We start from the raw sequence: 14,016 nt of genomic DNA, 5'->3' as shown, positions 1-14,016 counted from the left end.
ACTTTTTATACATGTCTGAGTGAGCCATATTCTCATTATTGCACACTTTACTGTATGTAAATACTTAGAGTACAATATATCTGGTTATTTTCTCCAAAACAGAATTTATGAAACAAGTGAAGGAGACAAAAGCAAATCATCTGATGTGAAATGAATTGAAGTAGCTAAGTCTTGCATCTCCTCTCTAAGCTAAACTCCCATTGGCTGTTGCCAGGATAACACACAAACTTCAATTTTGGGGAGTGTTGGAGCATTTCGTGCCTTACAAGCTGGGCCATAGTGAAGCCACTACATCAAACCTGCTTTAATAAATCTTCTCTGACTGCTCCCGAGTCACTGGCCAAGGCCAAAGTCTCCTGTCTCTTACAGGACAAGGATAATCTGAGCGACCACCAGGCCCGAGTGCTGACTCACACCAGTGACCAGAACGCTACAGCCGGGCACAGCTCCAGAGTTAAAACACCCACCGTGACCTTCCCTTCAGACACATGTCCAATATGGACGGGAATCAAGTTGGACAGGGCCACAACTTTTTTTCTGTAGTTAAGTCAAAAAGCACAGAGTTGTTAGTGTTTTCTTTTATTTCAGGGTTTTTCTTTCTCTGAAAGTTGGGGTTAGTTTGTGTCCCTTACTAAATATATGTTGTTCTGATGCATTCTTTATATGTGTTAACTGCTAATTAAGCTGTATCTGGCCTTGAGCATGAGGTATTATCGTTTTTCCTCTGGCCCTCCTCTTTTGCCACATTCTCTTTCACACAGCCTCTCCATTGCCATTTTCCTCCCACCACATGTCCTTGGACATTCCCTCCTTTTCCCTAAACAATACACACCAACCTGGATGATGTTAGTGGTGGTTTCCATGTGCTGTTGTTACCTTGACACAGACATTCACTACAAAGCGGTAATATGTGATGACTTGGGATGAGAACATGTTGAAACATTGTAAACACACATGCTGAACATCAGATTGTCATCATGGTAATGTCAGCACTTAGGTAAAAGCACTGCTGTGCCTAAATAGAGCTTTGTCCGTCTCGATTAGCCTACACAGAAGTTACAGTAATCTGTCATCCCAAGGTAACATAGTTAAAATTCACTGTTAAAGTTGTCCATTTGCTTTCAATACTTTTGTGACAGGTTAGGAAGTTATGCATTTCAGTTTGGGGGGCTCAGTGACGCATCTTTGGTCTAGGGACACAAATTTGCATTTCCACAAAAAGCAATGTCATGATCCGCCCTATTCTGCCTTACTCTACCGCTGATTGCTTTACCCTGACATTCTTCATCTTGCCCAAATCCAACTAATGAAGGCGAAGGGTTCCAGCCAGTCGGTAGTGTGGGATGGGTCATGCTTTGGCTTTCTTTGAGGACACAATTTGATCTGGGAACCTTTGTCTCTTCTCTTTAAGTTGCAGAGTTGGACTCCCAAGACGGGAGGTCTGCAGTCATTCTGTTGTCCCATTCTCTTGATATGTTAAAAATGTGACAGTTAATGGGAATTCACTTTAAATGAGGATCCATGACTTGCCCTCACAAGGAGGAGATGTGCTCACTTTATTTAGCCCACATTTTTCATCTCACCCACAACACTCAGTACTATCCAAGAAAGTCTTTTGAGAGTTTGCGATCCTTGCTTAAGACTGCATTCTCACACCACTCCAAGCTGAGGTCAACTGAATCCTGCTGAGTCAGGAGACAGCGGTGTGACACCAGCACCCTTCTCATCGTCTCATAGACCTGCCCTCCGATGGAGCCAGCAACCCTCCCTCAGGCTCCATTATTTCCCTCCTCCTCTGATATAATGGATCAAGTAGCTCCTGTAGAGGGAACAGATGGTCCGAGCTGAGCACAACCCAAGGCCCTTCTACCCACGGCTACGTTTCTTTTCCTCTTTTGTAATTATGCCTTAAGGGGAACAATCAAAAGTGGCTTTCCAGCTTGCAGGTTTAGCTTCCGACTAAAGAGTCGGATGAAGGATGAAGGATGCCGTGGCACAGAATGTAGGGTCAGCGTGACACAGAGAACTTGAGCTGAGCTTGGTGGTTTGAGTAGATTAAATCCCAGAGATGGAGCAAGAAGCAAAAAAAAACCCAACATACCAACTCTGGACTTGGTCATGGACCAAAAGTATTACATTGTATAGTATCACATGCAAAAAATATGAGACTCAAACACAGACACATACTAATAGATTCTAATAGAATTGTTGAAAGGTACACAGAAAGGCAGGGATGTTTCTTTCAAGTAATCTAACCAAAAAAATGATAAATGGCAATCTTTTTTTTTATTTAAAAATTGTCACAAAAGCAATATAGGGCCACAACAAGTGAAATGATTATAAAGGAATTGGAGCAGGAGAATAGGGTTAGGGTTCGAAAACTTCTTCCTGTTATTGTGTATGATGCTGACATCTTGGTCCGTGACCTTTTTCTGGGTTATGAGAAATTAGAGCAGTTATTAGGAATCACCTCAGCACAGCAGAAAAGCACACACACTCTGACACACAAGTGTAATACCCCCAGTTGTGCGTCTGGGTAAATTATGAGGGGCCAAACAAAGACAGCAGGCTCATTGTGATTCTCCCAGAAGAAAGAAAGAAATGCAATAAGTGACCTCGAGCACACAAGGACAGTTGGAATTGGAAAAATGCAATTTGTCCAGGGTAAACCCTTCTTGCTGCGTGACATTTCACACAATGCAAGGGTGCGGCGGGTTTGTGTGGGACAAGCCAAGCAGTCTGAGACCTCCTCACACACTTTCATAATTAGTTTGCTATGGAATCTTGCAGTGTTATGAGGTGTCATTACTTAATTTTTCAATCGTCCTCTTTTCCATCATAATACATTTTCATGTGGTTGCCAAGGGAAATGTAATTAGCTCTTTTTCATTTGCTAGCCACAGTCACTACCAGCAGGTCATTAACAGTCCAATCTCATCCTGTACTGCCGACTTGTTTACCTAATCTCATTCTACAATGCAGCACAAGAGAACAGAAAGGGCTTTACGTTCACAATTACATTTCTGACTTGCACTTCTCTAATATCTCTGCTGTGCTGAACAAGCACTGGGAATTGGAATGACACTGTTTCAAACAGCATTGGGAATTTTTAAAAATGCTGAATAGACTTTTATGTGGCAACATGAAATCTACCTATGTACAATAATATTAAAAGACAAACACTATATAAAGTACAACATAAATATGTATGACGATGTTTTTATAATCAAAGCACTTCATGTCTTCTAATGAGAAAATAAATCAATTTCTTTTTATGATTAATTTTGTTCTCTTTAGATTATCACAGCTAAAAATGAACTTGTATGCATTGGCAGTACATGAGACAATGGGTCCTGGGCACAGATATGCAAATGGTCATGCCACCTCTGCTACATATGAGAAAGAAACATAGACTTTGTTGTGGTTTTACATCTTGTTGGAATACTTGGGTTTTTGGGGGGTTTGGGTCTCCTTGTGGTTGTTGTGTGTCTCTCTGAGATAACTTTGAGTGTCGGTACATCTTAATTTGTCATTCAGCCATCTGCGAGTCAAGGCCTAGGGGCCCCTTGGCACTTTGTTCCCTAGGCCTGTGCCCGATAGTAAACCTCAGTAAACTAGCCTTGTCTGTAAAAAGCTAAATCCATGCAGTTTAAAACAATGGACAAGAAAGAAACATATGTAATGACTCCAAAGTTCTTAATAAAATGTAGCCCTTACATAAGATTTTATAAACTGCTGTGATTATTAACCTGTATTTAACTGACTTTTTGGCCACTAGGGGTTAGCAGAGACAAGTTGTGAACACAACATTGATATATGTGTCCAGCCATGGAAAAAACAGGAACAAGTTGCCAGAGGGGCATTTTGAGTTATTTACAGATTCTGAAAGTGTAGTTTCTAAGCTTTCCAACAATGTCTAACACATGGAAATCTGAAAATATTTGAAGAAGATGTGACCATTTGAATGTAGACACTCCTCAAACTAGTTTTGTGAGAAATCCAGCCTCGAAGTTTCTGAAAGATTCTCACCTACCTGGGGAGCCAGATAACAGTGGCTTCTCACTTGCATCACATTTACATAAATCCAACCCCCTACCGGTCTAGCTGTCAGTGACATCTGTTAGCCCACAGGACAGTCAATACTTTATTCATGTATCCATGAGTGTGTTATTCACACATTATTCAAGTACATTATCAGGTTGGTGTGTTGGTGTGTGTTAGCATGGAATGTCTTCTTCGTGATTTCAACTTGCATATTCTGCAAAAAACAAAAATCAGTAATTAACAGGATTTTTCTTTGTTTACACGACTTGTGCCGAGCCGATTTGTTGCTGGTTTTCTGGTGGCGAGTCACATATTATCACCTGTTAAGTTGATATAGTGGACTTTTTAGCAAACGGTTATTCACCAGTTTCAGAGCAACATTATTTTTCATTTGGATTTACATCTGTGTCCACCTGATGAATATTATACCAATATCCACTCTTTTTTAAGCTCTGTTTTTGATCTTTATCATCTCTTGCTAGTCACTAAATGCATGTGTCTACAGTTTGGTGCTGGGTTAATGCACACTGAGTTTTTACTAAAAAAAACCTGCAGTCTAAAACTGCAGGTGTCTAAAACTGTGAAGTTGTGAGCCAAGCAGCTTAACAATTTTCTAACAGTCTTTTTAAAGTGGAGGGGAGCAGCAGATTCAGGTGATAATTCTCTCCCATATTGTCATATTGTTCTCACATTGTCGTTTGATACTTAGGTTTTTTTTTTTTATATATAAATTCTATAAATTAAAGCTGATTTGAAGAGATAACACTAACCTGCAACTCAGACAGACTATTTGGAACAGACTATTTGGAAATCCACAGAAAGTGAATTGTGTGAATCTCAGCCAGAAGCCTGTTACCTTAGCATAAAGACCGGTAGCCTGCTGCTAGTCAAAGGTAACAAAATTTGCCCACTAGCACCTCTAAAGCAAACTAATTAAGTGTTAATTTGTGTAAAAACAACATTTTGCTGTTTTACAGGGGGCTATAGACCCAATCGCAATATTTATTTACAAAAATTAAACTTCTCCATAGAAAATCCTTGCATCACATGCATAAAATCAAATGGTGTTAAGCAAACATTGCCTTAATTAATTATTTAACTGTTTTATGTTATATTTACAACATTATTTTCACCACTTTACCTTGCAGACAGCCCTTTCTTACTGGGAAGTGAAGCAGTTCCATTAAATGCACCAGACTTCATTGACAAAAAATTTACTTAGTAGAAAACGGGAGTTCCTGGAGTACCACAGCCTCAATAGGTTAGTTATTTGGTTAAAGTGGAGCAAATTTTTAATTAAACCGTATATTAACACTGATATAGATATTTTGTAACTTAGTGAAAATACATTTTGCCCTGGCCCCCATCCACAGCAGCACATTGATTAGCTTCCATGCCTTGCCAGCAAGGCAAAAAGATACACAGAAGAAAGCACATCAGAAACGTCTGATAGGTACGACTGTGCTTAACTATAGATGTATGTCACAGTGACGGCTAATAAAGAAAACAGAAATAAACAAGTTTGCCAGTTTTACATTGAGATCTATACTTGTTGCTACCAGGAACTGATTGTTGTTATATGTCAAACTATGTCTACTACCATAGTTGCCAGGTCACCTGCACAGACTCCAGGAAGTTTTGTCATGACCAAAAAAAGAGTCTGGCAGTCTATAACCTTCAGTAAAATAGCAAATTGTTGTTTGCATCCTTTGGTAATAAACTCTGTACTACTGGACCTTGAGAATAGCAGTCCAGATGTGATTATATTTAAATGAATTCTTTCTATAGCAGGCATGTATTTTGTTTTGAAGAGCCCAGAAACAAAATATTTTGCCATTTAGGTATAGGGATTTGTTGTATCCTTAGATGCACAGGAACAATTCATGTCCCTGACTCTATCACTATTCTTGAACACATCTTATTCAACATATTTTAAAGTTTAATGACTGCAACAAAACTTGGACTGAACTCAAACCCAAAAGGAGACCATGGATGATGGAAAATTGGCTTTATTAGGTCAATAAATTGGTTTGCAATCAGCAGTAGCAGGCAGGCAGTTCTCTTTTCTCATTTCAGGTGAGAAAAAGGATTCTGAAAATCTTGTTTCAAAATGAAACTGTTCATTCCTCCATCTTCTCTCACCAAGACATCAAGAAACGAAGCCGCACTTGTATAATAGCGAGTAGAATGATACAATAGCCATTACCAACAGAAAATGTGATATTTTGTGAATGTAGAACTGAGATATATTTTCTTTCACAATGACATTCACCATGTAGCAAACAGAAGCTTTATTAAAATGATTAAGATGATTGACAGCATTTAGACAGATAATTATAATGCTTTCTGAAGAATGGCAGGTACAGTACCTTGAGATTAAGCAAATGATAACACCTGGTTGTGAATGATACAATTTAAGTAATTATTTCTCTGCATTTTGAGGATAAAAACACTCATTTCACGTGTACTTTAACATTCTGGACTTATTTTGATCGTGTGCCTATCCAAACAGGTAGTTAATAAAGTGACTATATCCGTATGCTATTTTCATCAGCAGTCACAGTGAATTTTAATAGAAACCTGTGAGGAGCATTTGAATCGTGTACACATGCATCCCAAATTATAAGTGACAGGCAAGAGCAGCAGAAGTCCTACATAGAAGTCGTGTGTGTGTATGTGTGCAAATTTCACTGAGGGTTTAATGCCTCAGAACTAATTAATCTAGCCCATAATAGACTGTATGCTAGTGGATTATTTTACTGATTGGAAGGTTCAGACACCAGCAGTTAATTAGCTTTAACGAGTTCGACTGGCATCCACATCTCTCTTAACTCCCTAATTTAATTTTCAATCCTAATGTAATTATCACACAGACCCAGTTATTGATCAACTGCAGGTATGCTGACATTCAACAGGAGGAGGGCTTTTATTAAAGACTCATTTTTCCCCCTACCAGAGACAGGCCGAAATACAAGCTGCTCCTGTGTCAGTCTGTCTACACTTTAATAAAAAAGTTACATGAGGATGGGATACATATTGTGTGAGCAGAGGAGCAGACAGGGTGTCCGACACTGTGATGGGAACTAATTGGAGGCGACAGGGAGCTGATAGGCTGACATGATGTGGGTCATGGTGTCACTGGGAATCCTCCATCACTCACCACTGTCGAGCATGAAAAACAGAAGACTTCAGGATTTGTGATGTTTTACTAAGGCTTCCTATTTTTATTTTTATTTTTTAATTATCACACCGTATCCAGTACACATTTTGATGTACAATGCATTATGTTCTTTACTACTAATATACAGTTTTTTAAAAAACAGTTTCACAACTAATAGTTTCATACAGTTTAAAGTGAAAGAAAAATATCTGAAATGCAAGCCAACCAAAAATATCCGATTATTTACAAAAATGTATTTTTATGGAGTGTATTTGCTGATTTTACATCATTATTAAACAGTGCCTTTGGGGGATAAGGGACTGGAGCACACTCATGAATCTGTCACCTGTAATAGTGAAAACACAATGGAAAGACAAAAACACATACCTTATAATAAGAACAGATGTACAATAGTCTATCAAGCTCCTGATGTTTGCAGATGACATCACCCTTGTTGGACTTACCTCAGGTGGGTATGAGTCCACCTACAGGTGGAAGATTGAGAATCTGGCGTCCTGTTGCAGACAGAACAACAGAACGACAACCATGGTTTTGGATTTCTAGCAGAATGCAGCCCACCAGCATCCATCAAAACTTAGGACCTTAAGTGGGAGCTGAACCTTAGCTACTTCTTTCATCGAGCACAGCTGATGTTGTACTCCTGGCAGCATTTGAAGAAGTTCAACCCTCATGCCTTTAGTGAGTCCATCCTCACCACCACCATGGGCATCGTGTATGCTGCTGCCACTTCCAAGGACCAGGCAGACTGCAGTGTATCATTTGTACTGCAAAGAAGGTGATTGGCTGCAATCTATAGTTAACCCAGCATCTCTAAAACATTCCCATGTAGCATGAGGCTACAGACTCCTGCCACTTAGGCCATGCCCCATGCAACATAATCACATCAGAGACAAAAGAACACAGGTATGTCTAATATTTAAAAAGTATAAATTAGAGAAAACATGGCAAATTTGTTTCTTGATTGAGGCCGAAAAGCTCAAGTATGTTAAGTGCATGCATCCAACATTTACATGAGGATACCTAAGGATGAACATTTTGATCAAGTGTCAGGTCAGATTTGTCTCGCATAATCCATTTTACCGTCACAATCTACTCATAATGGGTCAAATATTATTAGCATGCTTTTGTCAAGTCAGATGGCTTTACCAACTAGTTACACCCAGCAGCAAATAGGTAGACAAATATTTAGTACCAACCAATCTTTACATAAGAACTTACACTAACACTCAGTACATCAAGCACCACACAATTATTGGGATTACATCTGGATAAGGTTGTCATGTTTCCACCATGATTAATTGTTTTAACTTTGGTGAACTCCTCATTCAGCACATTGCCAGCAAAACAAACAGCAATCTCAAGTGCAGTCTAACAGAGGCCACTAATGTGGCTGTAGACAGTTATTCCAAGTGAACATGATGATTTTTGTTCTGTTTCTATTTTGTTTTTGCCTTCCACATGTAGGTGGTAGAGGCAGCCCAGGGACCACACGTCTTGAGGAAATTTAACTGTTGATTAAAGCTGCTGAGAAGTAGAAACTTAGTTACCTTAGTGTGTCTTTACACTTGGCAGGAGGCAGGAAATGATAAACATCTATCCACATGTGCTACATGTGCATGATATAATAAACCCAGAGAGATTACTTTAACTTAAAAAGACTATATTAGTCTTGTCCAGTGAGGACAATGTTTGACGTATGAAAACAATGCCTCAAAGTCAGACATAGTGCATGCATGATTTAAGTTGCTGGAAAAGTTTTTAAAAAAATAATATAGTCAATAATTCTCTCAGCACATCCCCGTCGAGGTGGTTATTAGTTTTCCCCCTCATCCTTTGCCACATCTATCTAAATCAGCTGGCACGCAATGCTCTATTGAATTGCACAGCAGAAATAGATTTGCAAACTTTCACAAGCAAGTTGGAGAATGGTGCGAGAGGAGAGCGTCACCGCAAGTACAGTGATTAACATGACAGGGTTGGAGGTAGAGAGCAGATTGATGCGACACTCACTCTTTCCTACTGTTCATTAGCAATTTCTGAACCGTAGGCTCTTAGTGCTATTTGGAATAAAAGAGAAACATCATCAATCATTTTCAGACTGTTGGCTTTAACCTGCATTGTGCAATTATTCTTTCTACCACTTGACTCAATTGTCTTGCTTGATCAGTTGGAAAGCCTTTTAGCTCAACCACTAAAGGATTTATGGAGAGGATTTACATTTGTCTATGTAAAAGGGATCCGAAAATTGTTCCATGGCAGCACAGCGGACGATTAAATATTTCCTCATCCCTCAATGCCAATTCAAGCTAAATCAATTCACTATGGAAATGCACAAAAGAGGAGTCCCCTTAAGCAGGAGTGAAGGGTTAAATCTACCACTTAGATCCATGTGATATGGGTAACACACCAGAAACAAATGCTGCCAGCTTGTGAGTCAGTCATCTATTGTCGTGTCCAGCCACTCAGAATGGCCACTGAAGACTCAAGTGGTGACTATATATGCTATTGGCTCATTTAACAAGCAACAGACTCGGGGGAGCTAATTAAAGAGCAATCAGGTGAAGTCTTGCAATTCCTAATTGCCTCCCGGGGGGCTAAGGGCTATGAACTAAAGAGGAGAGTAGGAAATTAAAGCAGATTTATATACTGTATGCCGTATAAAGTGAAAAAAATGGAACAAAAAAAGTACTTCGAGGAACATTCGCAGTTTGACTGTTATGCAACAGCCTAGATATGAGGGAAAGGAGATGTAGAGCAGCTGAAATATTAGAATTTGACACTAAAAATGTAATATGCAGTACTGAAATCACAGAAACTTTGAATCTCACTGATAAAACATTAAACAAAGGGAACCTTTGGTAAGTTAGATAAGAAGACTGATACCACTTTCATGTTTATTTGCTAGATGTGACCCCACAGTGAGCAGCCAGTTATGTTATCAAAAAGACTGGAAACAGAAGGAAACAGCTCCTGCTTAAAGAAACACAAATCTGGCTACCAGAATCTCTGTGGCTCAGTAATTAAGAAGTTAGGCTATATCTCATTTCTTTAATGTGTAGGCTAACAGCTGTCTCCCACTGTTTCAGTCTCTATGCTAAGCTAAGCTAATTGGTTGCTTTTTGTAGCTGAACTTTTGGTGAGTAAGAGAGAGGTTCCCAAATGAAGCCTATTTAGTAAAGCTTGAAACTGGTCTTTGTCATGTGATCATAAACTGTAACTGCAAATTTAATATAAACATAATTTGTAGAAATGAGGTTTGATTCGAGGTCTTAATTTTGGTTGTGATGTGATTGTAATAACAACTCACAGTCAATACGACTCTGCATTTGAAAATACATCCATAAATATTCTAGCTTTCTAAAAGTGTTTGCAAGGTGTTTGTGTTTCTGCCAGGAAGATTACAATTCTAAGTCACTGGATGTTTTGCAAAGGTTTAGGTTTTTGTTGGTGGGAATCCTTTTCTTTTCATTTCATCCTGGCCCCTTGCCCACTTCTCCGCATGGAGTAAAATGAAGAGCAGAGAGAAATATTTTTGGACAGCGGTGAGAGAAAAGTAATAATGTTTTCAATCAGTGAGCGTGATTTGCAGTTGCTGTTTCTGGTTTTGGAGTGATTCTTAGCAAATGCATGCAGAGGGCTTCCTGGGGCGTAAAGTGCTTTGACTAAGTTATTGTGGAGAGGTTCTGACTCACGGCCATTTGTATTTGGCTGTGAACTAGCTGTAAGCTTAAGTGTAAATACACGGTAGTGTAGATGAGTGCACTGTAGTGCTTTTGAATGGTGAGTGCAGCAACGGGCAAGGTGTTTATGGAACAGGTATTTCAGTATGATTCAGCTGTCCTGCTTCTCTTATTTCTTTAACATCCAGTCAACAGTTTTCAGTTGATTTACATATTGATTGAATTAGATATTTTAAAAAACTGCTCCCACACACCATGCTGTTACATTGGACAGCTTCATTACATCTACAAATTGACTAATACACTCAATACTTACATTAAGCACATGCTGCAGATGGCCAAGTGTTGATTTCAGGAGGAGGGCCAGGGGGAAACCATATGCATATACATTAACTTGTGTTTGTTAATGAAAAAGGACAGTGTTGCCCCAGAAGAAAAAACGATAACTAGAAGTTAAACCATACTATTTCTCTCATCTGTTTTTCAAGCGGCATTCAAAGCATCTCCAGCTTCTGTGATGTGACGTATGGGATATTGGAGCTGGGTTAATGAGTGGGTATGAAATCAATCCTTCAAATTTGGTTGAATTGCTCAAAAGTAGGCTATACTAAACTAACATATCAGCCAGCTGATTTTTCACTTGGTAATAAGAATATTGTTTGTTTTTCCATGTAACTCCCCATCTGCCAAATGTGCAACTACTAAATATATGCCTGAATCATATTGATGAGAGAAACTGCTGTGATATGTTACACCCAGGTTCCTTAAAAAAACACTCAGGTACAATGCCACAAATGCCACTGAGAAATACTGTGATGTGTGGTTTAAAAATTGCCCAGGTTTGGTGATACACACACTTCTGGGAGATGCTGTAATGTGTCACTAAAAAAAACACGTTCAGTAAAAACAGACCCAGAATTGGAGCCACAAATACTGCTGGGAGACACTGCCATGTGTCAGTGAAAAAACAGCACCCAGGTTTGGTGCTAGAAATGCAGCTGGAAAACACTATGTTGTGTAGCTAAAAACACTCTGATTCGATAAAAAAACCCAAAAACAACAAACAGATTTGGGTGCTGCAAACATCGGTGGAGCCAAAGGTGGCCAAAAACAACCGGCATTTATGTTTGTTGGTATCAAACAGTAGTCTGCAGCTTAGCAGCCATCTGGCCTAGGTGATGCACCATCAAACATCCCCTCCACCTCCCATTGACAAGGTCAGGTTATGTATTACATCACTTTAGAAATGTTAATATGGTACCTGTGAAAAATACAAATGTAACATAGTTGTGGTTTGCAGAAAGACAGTGCTGACATTTTCTCCTAGGCTGAGCTAAGACAGAATTAGCAACCAAAACTGAAGCTGGCATGTTTTACCTCTGCAAAATGACTGCTTGGCAACCAAAATAATACATTGCACAGTTTTCAGCTGCTAAAGTGTTCACAGGATAAGTCGCCAAACCATAAAGGCGTGTCTATACTATCTGTTAGCACAGACAGCAGTTTGACTTGGCACAAGTTTGATTTAATTTCTCTTATATTGCTGCTTTAAACAGCCCGTAGAGGTAAATGGGAGTGTGTGTGTGTTTGTACTCGCCTTATGATGGACTGGCAAACTGTCGAGGTGTTCCTTTCTCGCCTCTTGAAACATTTTCCCACCAATCATTTCCAGACTCAAGTACACTAGAAGGCTCTGACTTTGATTAAGTTAGCGGCCCACTTTAAAACACCTCTGGTGCACTGGCCTGTGCTGCAGCATGACAATATGTCCCCTGGCTACGCTCTGGGGAAAAAAAACAATGAAAACAGTTAAAGTGACAGAGAGCACAGGTGCATCTGAGAGAACAGGTGCAGTGAGTGTAGGAGAAGGAAAGAAAGGGGGCGGGGGGAGGTCTATTTCTGTGTATTTCTATGGGGGAAACTTGGTGGGTCAGAGAGACAGAGAGACTGCAGACTCCACACCAGTGTTCATTTGTTTAGTCATCAGACCTGAGTTGCTTTGCATGCATAATACAGGCCAGTGTAATTTGATGAAACCTCTTCACTCTCATAAAATGAGTGTAAGCACTGCAGAATATTATCAGGAGAACATTCATTATTAGGCGCTCTCAGGGAATCTGAGCTTTGGGTATTGAGTGGTTACTCGCTTATTTTCTCAGACAATGCCACTTAGTCATCCAGCCTCAACATCTTCCTTATCTCCTGCTGCTCTTACGGGCCAACTGCCACTGTCCATGATGTGGACTCATTTGTTTTTCTCTACCAGATAGAGGATATTGTACACTGAGGAGCCAATGGTGATGCTCATAGCCTGATCTGTCTGTGTCTCAGTTTCCTCCAAACCCTTTAAGCAGTGGAAATGGTAACATTTGCATAATGCATTTCAGTGCAGCAATGAGTTTTTCCATGTGCTATCATCACATGCTTTTGGTAGAGGTAGAGGTATTCCACTTTGGTGCATTATTTCAGCTAAACCTTTGCCACACAGCTCTTTGACCTCCCTCTGTCACAGGAAAGAATTACCATAAAACCATACAAAAATGATATAAAAGCATGAATTGTTAGTTTCTCTAGCAGCAAAACCAACTTCATCACACAGTAAAGAGCAGATATAATGCAATATACAACTAAAATTGCTAAACACAGCCTGTTACTGTTCCCATGCTTGTAAAACTTGATATTCCCACACATCACACATCGAGGGCTTGGAGCCAAAGCGGTGTAAGTGCCATGTTGTGTGAATATGAGTATTGCCTTATATATTTAAGAAAAATCTCTGTGAGATCTTTTCAGTGCAGTGAAAAAGTGGGGTGCCGGTCCAAGAAAGGGCACACCGGGGGTTTCAACATTTTGAACCATAAGGCCCACTTCTGAATGTTAAAAAGATATTTAGAGGACCACATTCCTAAAAATAAAACATGACATGTCACCTTCCTCTGATGATCCAGGCCATTTTCATTTTGAAGTTGTCAAATACAACCACTTTTGCAGAGCTTTTGGTGTAAGATCCCAACGCCAGACGCCATCCTATATGTCCACATGTTATGCCGCTGGATGGCGTCAGCTGAGAGCGCGGCTCGACAGAAATGTTTTTACTTATAGAACACACTG

Source organism: Plectropomus leopardus, chromosome 14 (assembly GCF_008729295.1).
Source record: "Plectropomus leopardus isolate mb chromosome 14, YSFRI_Pleo_2.0, whole genome shotgun sequence".
Classification (NCBI taxonomy): domain Eukaryota; kingdom Metazoa; phylum Chordata; class Actinopteri; order Perciformes; family Serranidae; genus Plectropomus; species Plectropomus leopardus.
The sequence above is the reverse complement of the archived record's forward strand: the minus strand, read 5'-3'. Positions refer to the sequence as shown.